Genomic DNA, 12138 nt, shown 5'->3' with positions numbered 1-12138 from the left:
GTGGAAGTTGTCCGTGATTTTCTTCTGTACCATTGCCAAGTTCAAGTTCAGGTTTATTTGTATAGTGCTTTTTACGATACAAATCGTTGCAAAGCACCTCTACAGGAAATTAAGTTTCCACAATATATTTATATATTGCAGAACCTTATTATATTTAACTTATGGCAAAATTTGGTAATTCTGTATGTTGTCTGAGCATTGGCATCCTCTGAGGTCCTCTGAGGGGTTGGCATCATCTTTCTCAGGTGTTCGGTCATCTCAGATCATTTAAGGGTTGGATCCAGACTGAAGCTTCTGTAATTCCTAGTTACCATGGGATGTTAATCCCGTGGAAGAAACAGAGAAACAAATAGAGACATAATTAGCGTAGCTGCTGTTCCATCTAAGCAAGAAAAAAATTATTTGCTCAACCCAAGCTAAAGAATAATAATAATGTACATTTTATCAGATATAACTGCAGTACAAGATTATAAAATGCATTATTTGAATGCTTGGTTTAAGAGATGTGTCTTTAATCTAGATTGTGTCTGAACCCCGAACGTTATCAGGAAGGCTATTCCAGAGTTTGGGAGCCAAATGTGAAAAAGCTCTACCTCCTTTAGTGGACTTTGCTATCCTAGGTACTACCAAAAGTCCAGAGTTTTGCGACCTTAGAGAGCGGGTTGGATTGTAGCGTTGTAGAAGACAAGTTAGGTACACAGGAGCTAAACCATTTAGGGCCTTATAGGCAAGTAATAATATTTTGTAAATGACACAGAACTTAATAGGTAGCCAGTGCAGAGACTGTAAAATTGGGGTAATATGATCATATTTTCTTGACCTGGTAAGAACTCTAGCCGCTGCATTTTGGACTATCTGTAGCTTGTTTATTGAAGATGCAGGAGAACCAGCTAGCAGTGCATTACAATAGTCCGGTCTAGAGGTCATGAATGCATGAACTAGCTTTTCTGCATCAGAAACAGGTAGCATGCTTCGAAGCTTAGCAATGTTCCTGAGATGGAAGAATGCTGTTTTTGTAACATGGGAAATATTTTCAAAGGACAAGTTGCTGTCTAATATAACACCCAGATTTTTTACTTTAGAGGACGTAACAGTACATCACTACAAGAAACAGTTCAGCAAAGTATATATTAGTGTAAACTAGCCCATTACTGTGTAGCACTCCGAGCCATGTGAGTGCTGGGTTGCCCAGGCTATGTGGTGAAACAGTGGAGGGATGTCGTCTCAACCTTCAGCCTGCCTTTCTCTCCTATTATTGGAATATTAATCCCAGGGATCTGGAAGGAAGGATGACGTCATGTGTATGCCAGTGTCGGCCTGTGTGCTTTGCCGTGGATTCAGCTGTCATGGCTAACAGAACCATTTCTGTGATTAACGGTCTTGTCGACCCCATCAAACACCCAACCGCGATACTTCCTGCCCAATATTCTCCCCTCCTTCTTTCTCTCTCTCTCCTTTACTGAGTGTCCCAGCTGGCTGGTGTGTCTTTTTAGATAGCCAGAGTCTGTGTGTGGAGGTGCGTGTGTGTGTGTCTGTCTGTCTGTGTGATTTGTATGGAAGAGAGTGGATGGTTGTGTGTGTGTGTGTGTGCGTGCAGAAAATGAGCATGTGTTTGTCAAGGAGCATGATAGAGAGTGAGAAAGAGTGTGTATGCGTGTTTTGGTGTGAGTATAGTGTGTCTGATTAGTGTTCAAGGAAGGAGCTATTCATTCTCTTGAGGTCTGCATGGTGAATCCTTATGTTTCTATGGTCTTAGAGAGGTATCCTTGCCGAAGGCTGAGCGGCACAATAGCCTGCTTACTATCAGCTGTAAAACTCTACAGGAGACAACAAAGTGCTTTCATTATGTCCTTCTTTTACAAATACAACCACAAGAACTATTTTCATAACGTCTTGAAAAAATAAACTGAGTATGCCTGACTGCTTTAAAGGAGTAGTTTACTCAAATATGAAAACTATAATTTACTCACTCTTGTGTTATTCCAAACCTGTATGACTTGCTTCTTTGGCAAAACACAAAAGATAAATGTTTCAACTATGTTTGTCTATACAATGAGTAAATGATGAATTTCATTTTTGGGTGAACTCTATTTAAACTAGTGTCTAGTTTTATTCTACACATAGCTTCCAAAATTCTGCTTTACAGTTTTAGTTGATAATTGTCATTTGATAATCTCACTATTTATTTATTTGGTTCTTTTTGAAGATATATTTAAAAAATCTTTTAAAGAAAGTTAATACACATTGATAGTAAAACTTTTTTTTCCCATCAGAGTGAAACTACAGCCTTTAGGACAGCATTTTCACCAAATAAATAAAATATTGCGACATGCTTGTATCTCTTCTCCACTGGCCCGAAAAGCCATTAAGAGAGCTGTCAGAAAAGCGGACTACTGCCCCCTTAAGGAAGGAGTGTGAATTGTAGCAGCATTCAGGTTGCTGAAACTTTAATTATAAGAAGTGATCACTCAAAGCAAAATTGGGGTCTCTTAGGAATAAACACATCTGTCCTTGAAACAAAAAGCTGTGTTTTGTGTTTATAAACCCTCCATACAGTATACATATAAAAACTACTTTGAGAGAGACAATAGAAGGTCCTCTTGAATCTGCGAGTGTGTGCGAAGAGACCACCTAACTGAATTTTCTCACAAAAGCATTAGCATAATACTCATCAGAAAAGGGCAAAGCAGAAACAACTAAGCGAAAAAGAGAACGAATGAGAAACTCAGTGACCCAAGCATGACTGAGCTTAGACTGTCAGCATGTGTCATCCGTGCCAGGCTCATTCTGTGTGACGGCTACAGCATAACTGGGGAGTAGATGTAAACAAAGGTGCTCATCAGCAATAACCATTTAGCATGTATTCCACCATTATCATTATTCATCTCTCAGGCATAACATTCATGTGTGGGAGATTTCAGAAATGATTATCGTGACAGAGATTGTGCAGTCATTGGTGGACTATTAGTCTTGCGCTCGAACCGTGTCTTGCGCAGGTTTGGCATGGCGTTAGCAGCTAGCTTGTTTTTCTCCAACGTGGGAACCGTCGGACCATAGAGAGGCTGCCGTTGGGTTTATAAGGTTCTTTCATTCAAGTGGCTTGAGCGCAAAGCTCATTCCTCTTTTCACACAGTTGGCCCCTCTCTATCTCTAGCTATCTCTTCCAGCGGTGCTGCATCCCTCGTTCCCTCCTCTCCCTCTCAGCCTGTCTTTGCGCGCTCTGTTCGTTATCTAACCAAACCCAACGGATTCTTCTCAGTACTGCTAAGAGAAAATCAGTTTGCTTTTTTCCTTCTCTTTTTCTTGTCTAGGTCCCCACTGCCTCGCTCCGCTGCTCACCAGTTCTCCCCCCTCCCTGCCTCCCTCCCTCCCTCCTTGCTTTTGCTGGCTCTGCTTTCATTCTAACCTCCCCCTCCTCTTCCCTCAAGGGAATAAAGGTCATTGCGCAAATGATTACTCAGACCTCGGTAGCCATGGAAACGCGGTCATGTGACAGGGACAGGCATGCATCGAGCACAACAAAGGAGCCGATTAGTAAGCCAGCGATGGAAAGCTAGTGCCTGCCTTTGTGTGCCTGCGTTCTCAGTATTTCACTCTATCTCTCCCTTTCTCTCCCTATGTGTTGGACTTGCTGGGGGAGGGAGGGAAGGAGAGTGCAAAAGAAAGCCTAGCATGCTGCTTCTACCAGTGTTTCGCTTTATGTTCTAGCAGTTTGTCTTTGGGTTGTTCATTAGGGATTAACGTTTGCGCATGTTAACGTATCGGTTAGACAAAAGAAGCTTGTTCTAAATTTTAGCACTGAATTGAAAAGCCTGCTTCATTGTGAATTAATTGTAGAAGGTGACATCAGGGATACTCAAATAATTATAAAACTAGTTTTAAACAAAGTCCCTTTTGAGAAAAGTTGGTTCGGTGGCCATGTTTGAAACACCTCCAGGTAGCTATCTTGAGCGACTACTTGAATGAGGAGATAACTACTGGCCAAACTCGCATTTAAATAATATATTTATGGTATAGTTAATGTCAAATTTTATTTTATTTACACTCAAGTAGATTCAGATTGTTCCCCCAAATGCATGTGCAGTCCAAACTCCCATTTACTTTAAAGTCCGCCATATTTGCAATGGCTCCGGGCAGCTCAAACAAGACCAAGGGCCCTATTTTAACGATCTAAGCGCATTGTCTAAAGCACACGGCGCAGGTGCACTTAGCGTGTTTCCGAATCCACTTTTGCTAGTATAACGATGGGGAAAAAAGTTTGGCGCTCCCAGCGCCTGGCCTAAACGGGTTGTCCTTATTCTCTTAATGAGTAATGGGTGTGTTTTTGGCCATAACATGCAATCAGGTACAATATTTGGTTTTTAATTTGCTACAATAAAAACCAATCAGAGTCTCATCTCCCATTCCCTTTAAGAGCCAGTTGCGGTTGCGCCATGGCGGATTCGCTATTTGAACGGCAGAGTTTTAAGGCACACAAACTGAATGTGTCTCCAGAGAGCAAACTGATCTGCTCATGCGCGATCAAATAGGTAGGCTAATTCTGATACACGCAATGATTATCCATTATGAGACGTATGCCATTTTTTATATTTATGTAGCCTACACAATAATATTCTTTTACACTGTAATCCTTTAATTTTTAATATTTGGCATGTTTGTGTGCTGCTGCTGTGTGTAATAAGCAAAGTCAACGCACATTGTGGACTCGCATTCTCTACTAACATGCTCTTTAAATAACAAAAAAATAAATATTGCGCCATTGACTTTAGACTTTAGACCAGGTTTGAGTTGGTCTATGGTGCAGTCTATTTTCAGTTTCTCAAAATAGTAACGCGCCAACAATGCGCCTGAACACACCTCTTTTTTAGACCAGCATGCCCATGGGCGCAAATGTATTTGCTATTTAAACAACGCAGCGCAGGACGGGAAAATGAGAACTGCATCGGGCTGAAACTAGCAAAAACACTTGCGCTGAGCATTGTGCCGGGTGTATGATAAGGCCCTAAGTCTATCTTAATGAATGGGGGAATCCTGAAATCTCAAAAACGGCTCGCTGGACACATGATTAAATTACATATTTTAAATCAGCAACAAATTGGCCAGATTGTCTTTCATTTAGAAGGCGGTACTATCCCGCCATATTGCGCGTTGCACTTTCTCCCATTCATAAGTATAGGAGTAAACCGTCTTTGTATTTCTATAGTCTTTGGCGAGTCTCAGGTTTCTGTTTTTTGATGCTTTCAATGGCAGCTACAGTGATGCAATGACTATACTAACTGGTGGTTGGTTATTTTATTTAGAAGACGTACTTGCATCACCTTGGAGCCACCATCTTGTGCAATGCAGTTTTTCCTGTTCTTAGCAAGTTGATATAGACTCACTTTTTCACATAAACTGTAAAGTTTACATGATGTAAAATGGTGTCAAATTAATCCATACTTGTACTTTGTGTTTTGTCAAAAGTCAACAAAATGTTATTTATTCCCCATAAGGTAGCAGGTGAAAATATTGTCCCTTGGGTGCAGTTTTTTCCAGATATAAGGGGATTTAAAGTAAATTCCACTATTGCTCGTCATAGTTACTCATAATGTAGAATGCATACGAAGTTAATGCACTTGTTCTCTCTGCAGACAGCAGGGTGCCTTTCCTCAGAGAGGAGCGCCGCATTTTTGGTATCTTTTCTCATTGTCAGCGGCAGCTTTGTTTAAATGAAACTGTCAAGGCTTTGAAACTCACACCAGCTTATCTAATATGAGCTACCTGCATTTAACGAACTCGAACCACCGGAAACCAATTAAACATTTGAAAATTATTAGGAGCCCACGGAATTCCTGTAAGCCTGTAAAAGGCATGAATCTGGCTTTAAAAGTGCACTTACAATTCACTCTACAAAGTAATCTCATCAATTTCATGCCATTTTCCTCTAATTTAAAAAAGTCATAGACACACAACCTTGCCCCAAATTGACATTTTAAATTTTTTTGTGTTAATGTGTCTAAATTTTAAGGTTTGCAGAGTTGGATTTTTGAGATCCTAGATCTTCATGTATCCTCTTGCAGTTTCAAACCAGGCTCATTGAAAAAAGCGCACCTGTTGTGACATTTCTTCAAGATGACATTTCGTTGCTTGGTGCAGGTTTCGCGACACTTTCAAAGTGAATTGTCCAGTGAGTTGCGCTAAAAGCATGCTCAGTTTTAATCCATAACAGATTAATGAGAAACATGCAACTTGATTGCAATTTTAATATGTTCTATGTTGTATGTATTGCAACAGATGAAATGAAATGTCTGGTGAGCGGTGCTAAAAGGTTAATGCTCTTTGAAACTAAACACTATAAGCACTAAATCTAACAGATAGTGTTAACAAACGCAAATGTGAGATAAAAACAGTTGCATGCAATCATGCTATGATAGCTAGCTTCTACTACAGCTTGTTTTTTTTTTTTGACAAATGTGAAAATGTAATGGTTTACAAACCATGCATTATGGTAAAAGCCTTTTTGATACTGTGCAAGGAACCTTGCAAAGAAAAGGTCTTTATTAATTGATAATCTGTCCCTGTAATTAAAATTTGTGTGAAAAGGATTAAAAGTTGTTGGTGTTTTACAGCCACTAGTGTTCATTTCAGTCAGAAACTGTAGTGAATTCTCTGTATAGGTATGTTTTTTGTAGTTAGAAATGTAGGTAAAAGGAAAATTTTCAAATGAACCCATGTTGTCACCTTATACACCTTAAACTTGTAAATTATCCTAGGATAAAGATAATTTCTCTTAATTGTGTGGTTTTAGATTTTGGCAAGACAGAAGAATTGTATCCTGAACATTTCATCTTAGCACTGTTTGTACATGCTGTGAATATACATGTGGGCAAGCATGTGCGTGTGATTGTGTCTGCGTGTTTCAGGGGATGGTGTATCAGATTGCCTTTGAAGCAACAAAAAACATGAGTTGAGTCTGGGCACACACTCTGTTATGACTGCACAGCTGTTTCCAAAGCTCAGCAGCAGACAGAGAGGCCTGTGGGGTAGTCCAGGGGCCTCTGGGTGGGGGCCTCTGGGTACGGCTGCAGCCAACGGGCCCTCATGTTTGTCCTTCTCGGTTATTAAGAGCTTCGGTGGAGCTGGAACCAGACTGTCCGAGGCCGAAAGGGCTAGATGGACAATAAATGTGGAGTGTTTGAATTTGTCCATAAGAAAGTATAATGGATGTGCGGCTGCAGGTGAACTGTTTAATAGGGAAAGTTTGATGTTTATAAAGCTGTTTATAAAGACCTTTATAAAAGCCATGATGATAGCTTAAGTGCACCATTAATTCACCATTAAAACAGTTGTTAAAATTTGATTGGATGAGCCACTTCTGCGACGAATGTGAATGTATTTTCATGTCAGTGCTCTTCAAATGCTTGGGGTCAGTAATATTTTTAAAGAAGTTTCTTATGCTCACTAAGACTGCATTTGTATGATCAAAAATACAGCCATATTGTGAAATATTATTACAATTTAAAAGAACTATTCTCTATTTTAATGTTTTAAAGTTTCATTTATTCCTTTGATGGTAAAGCTGAATTTTCTGCAGCAGTTTCTCCAGTCTTCAGTGTCACATGATCCTTCAGAAAGCATTCTAATATGCTGATTTGCTACCCAATAAACATTTCTTGCTATTGTCAATCTTAAAAATCATTGTGCCACTTAATATGAGCAGTCTCAGTGAAGTTAAACAGATTATGCTAGTCTGCTTCATCATCTGCAACCAAGAACTTTAAAACTGATTTAAAACTGGAAGATTTATACACTGTGAGTTGCATTCACCACTACTTTTTTAATTTGTGCTGTTGCCTTATTTGCATAATTTCCTGCTAAAACAACTCTCAACATTGCATGCAAATAAATGACACATTTCTAAGTAAACTCCCCTTATGGTGCTTCCAAAATGCCTAACTGATTTGGCAAAATACAGAACACTGTAGTGGCCTCTCTGAATCAAAACAGAGTGAAACGCTCAAGCCTTTCTGTGTGTCTGTTTGTGCCATGAGGGAGAGAGAACAAGCAAAACACAGACAGACAGACAGAAAGAGGCGATTTGGTGTCCCTGGTGGATTCCCTGATTGACTGAGTGCTGTAGTGGCCAGTCTGAGACTGGTGTCCTTTAGGGAGACTGGCTGGGGGAGGCTCAGCTGGGATACGCTCCATGTAAAAGCCAATTTGCAAATGAAGTGACTGTAATGGGGGGGGCATTGCGGGCCGATTGAATTTTGGCTGCACTGTTTGGACCCCTGATTTTGGTTTGTGACGGGAGCGAGAGGATATCAGAACAAGCCAGCAGTGAAAGAGTAATCTTAGTTTGATGGGATGATGGGTAATTGACATTGAGGGCAGGGGTGGAGCCAGATGAGGCTTGGTGTCCTGTAACCTCTGGCTCAGCTGCTGGTTGGTGGGATGCTTGGAGAGGTCATGATGCACTCAGTTCCAAACTAATACTGCATATAGACTACAACCATAACTCCTTTGTGGCAAATTCAATAATAACATTTTAAAAACAGCAATAGCTGTTTGTTGCTATAATTGTTGCTTATAGGAATAGTTTATCCAAAAATGAAATGTCATAAATGGTTCACCCTCATGTCGTTCCAAACCTGTGCAACTTTCGTTGAGCTGTATGAAAGATCTTTTGAGAAATGTCTCGGTGTTTTTAGTCACCAAAATGGTTTTGTTACCAACATTCTTTTCACCAACATTCAGAAGAAAGAAATTATTCATTTTTGAAAATAATAATAGTAATAGTGCTTTGAGTTGTTCTATTAATGTTTCTTTTGATTTGAATTCAGTCATCAGGTCAGATTAAGTGATTCAAAAATGTGATTTTAATTCATTTAAAAGAACCAGTATATAAGAGTCATTAGCTTAAGACTTTTTGATTCAGTAAAAAGAACGTAAAAGGTTTCAATCTGGAATCAGACTTCACTGTATGTTTTGTGCTGAATATTAATGTGGGGAACAGAGTGTTACAGTACATTCTTCTGTCCGCATCAGCAGTAGAATTAATTGGATTTTATTTATATATAATTAAAAATGAGCATAAATTTTGAATATCACTCAGTCCCACCAGTGAATATCATCTCCTTTTGTGGCATCTTTCTTAGAGCTCTTGCAAGAGAGTTAAGATACAAACTCTGAAAACCATATATGTGTGTCTCAGTTTGTGGTGTGTGTATGAGGGTACAGTGCGTGTGATGTGCTTTGTTTGATGCCTGCCAAAGTGGTCAATCAGCACTCAGAGGTGTGTGTGCGTGTCCGTGCGTGTGTGTGCGTGCAGTAGGCCGTAGACTGTGGGCCTATTTTGCAAGCGGTTCAGAAGGTGATAGGGGCAAAGGGTTCAGTTCAGTCGGCAAAAATGTTCCATTATGTTCCAATTACCGTTGCAGCTAGTGCGTGTGGCAGCCTTAGACTCGGTCCAGGCGATGGAGAGAAAATCGGGGTGGGCTGGGGGAGACGGTGTGGGGCAAGGAGAGCCTATTCATCCTCTCATGTCTCATGGGAGCTCTGTCTCTGAGCAGGACACATAGGGGTCGTCCTGCCCCGCAGAAGCGGCTGCAGCGCTCAGCAGTGGCAGTCAAAGTCACTTATTGTTCCAAACAACACACATTTCCAGCCGTAAGTTTGCGTTTTGTGTGCAATGGATGTTACGAAGGACTGTTTAAGTGTTTGGGATACTCGTCTTTTAAAGTAAACAAGGGTGTGTTTGTGTCGCACACACCCCCTGGAGGACAAAAGTGAGAGTTCATGCAAGTGCAAGCGAGTGAGGGATTGTGGGAGAGTCTGATAAGGAGATGCAGACGATGGCTGTCATTTCTGCCTGTTTGCGTCACATGACTAGACTGCTCATTAAGAACTGAAATAGATTGATTTGGTCTCATGGGCTATATTTAGCCCAGTTTAAATGCTGACAAGCAGTGGCAGGGTGTGCATTTGACTTTGGACCTTTTTCTCTCTCTCTCTCCATGCAATTTGCCAAAACTTAATTAGACAATATAAAATGTAGATGGAAAAATGGAAGTTTAGTCCAGGTTTAAAACATTTGCACAAGTTGTCCATATTGTAACTCATTTTAAAAGGTCAATAAAACTAGCTAAGAAAATAATCACAGAGTGGGATTTTATAGCATTGACCAGTTAAGGCAGTGGAAAGATCAAAGAGTGTGAGCAACGGAGGGGAATAGAGTGAGAGAGAAAGATTAAAACAAAAGAGGAAAAGAAGGGAGTGAAAAAGAGGAAAAATATTGGGTCCTGAAAAATCCACCCACAGCTGCCTCTTTTTTTCTTTTTCTTTTTTAAACCAAAAGAAAAAAAAAACTTCATTCTGCTTTTCGGCCTGTGTGTGTGTGTGTGTGCGTGTGTGTGGCTCTGTCGGCTTTGTCCCTCAAAGAGCTTTTTTTCTTCCTTAGCTTTTTTCCCCTCTCTCTTTTTTTTTTTCTGGAGAGAGAGGCTGGCGCCAGCAGTCTGGAACAGGGCTGACAGGATTTGAATTATAGAAGCTGAACGGGAGGGGGGTGGATGGAAGAGAGAGAACGAGCAAGCAAGAAATGGGGCGAGAGGGAGAGCAGGCAAGCGGGGGGAAAGAGAGAGATTCGGTTCGTGTGTGTGTGTGTGTATGTGTGTGGGTGATTGAGTGTAGCAGAAAAAGGGTTGTTATTTCAAAATCGACAGCCACACAGGCGAAGCGGGCGGAGGTGTCGGGTGTATGCTAAGCTAGCTATCTCGCTTTGTGGGCAGCATCAGAAATTAATAAGTAAACGAAGCAGACGATTGTAGTTTTAATCGTTGATGATGCTGACACATTAAGTATTATGCTTAATGTGTTCGAGATTTTGGCTAAGCCGGTTTAATTTCAGTTTTATTTTAGGCAGAGATTCATTTTTTTTTTTCTTTATGCAGCTTTATGCTGACAACACTGCACACAGCTTTCATCTAGTTGCTTTTAAAGGGACAGATCACCTAAAAATTAAAGTGGTCATTTCTTTTTAATGCAGTCACATTTAATGGGGACGTGAATCATTCAAATCGATTTTGAATGAATCATTCAATGTAAAAATAAATAATTGAATCATTTAAAAGTTTAAACTGAATCAAATGCTTCATTTTAAAGATTAAACCCAGGATTATTTGTTCACAAATCAGCATTGGCACTTCTCTCACGAATGCATCAAGCAGAACTAGAGCAAGATTTTCACTGAATAATGACTTGTATTTCTCTGTCTGTTACTCACACAAAGCTACTGAATGGTTTCAAAGACATGAAATATAGGGCACCGACTCATATGAACAACTTTCAAGGTGCTTTTGCATCTTTTCTGAAGCTTGAAAGATTCAGTCCCCAATTGTCATAACTGCACTTTATGAGGGTATGTAAATGATGACAGGATATTCTCATTTTTGGTGAATTAATCCTTTATTACTACATAAGAAATCGTTTGATTTGAGAAAAACTGTTGTTATTGTTAACTAAACCTACTAAAAAAAAAAATCTGTGATTGAAACACTATTCACTATTAGCACTATTTACGTATGGCCGTTTAATTATAAAGCACATATTAATGCCTTATTCTGCACAACAATATTCTAGCTCACTTCACCCTACCATAACTAACCTGAACATATCAATAAGTAATTGGGAGTAATTGATGGAAAACTCTTAGATAATAATGAATGTGTGATCTCTAATCTGAAGTGCTTCCAAAAAGCTAATTCAAAATATTAATAAATACTATATTACTGCAAAAATAGTACTAAATTAACTCTGGAGCAAAATCTTGCACCACAAGCATATAGGCATTACTACACATTCCTCCTCATTCGCCCCGTCAATACGTCCCTCTCAGACCGTTCGTTCTCTCCACCCTAAAATTGTTTCAGGCTGCAGAAGGCATTCCAGACCCAAGCATCTGCTTTCCCCCCTGTTCATTTCATCACCCACAGTGTGCCGAGGCCTGATGGAGCAAACATGAACACAGTGAACTCTCACTGCATAGCAGAGTCACAGCGCTGTAAACCTCCTGCCTCTCACTTCGCTGTACTCACTGCACTAGAAACAAACATGCAATCTAATTCAGAGAGGATTTTGTGTGGGAAACATAAACAGAATCTG

The 12138-nt window shown here is 40.0% G+C and overlaps 1 protein-coding gene across 2 annotated transcripts in view; it reads left to right on the top strand.

Annotated features, from left to right (window-relative positions):
- ntmt1 (N-terminal Xaa-Pro-Lys N-methyltransferase 1) overlaps positions 1-12138 on the top strand; it is a 128312-nt gene that overhangs the window by 82834 nt on the left and 33340 nt on the right. The window lies entirely within an intron of this gene.

Source organism: Barbus barbus, assembly GCF_936440315.1.
Source record: "Barbus barbus genome assembly, chromosome: 6".
NCBI classification, from domain to species: Eukaryota; Metazoa; Chordata; class Actinopteri; order Cypriniformes; family Cyprinidae; genus Barbus; species Barbus barbus.
The sequence above is the reverse complement of the archived record's forward strand: the minus strand, read 5'-3'. Positions and strand labels throughout refer to the sequence as shown.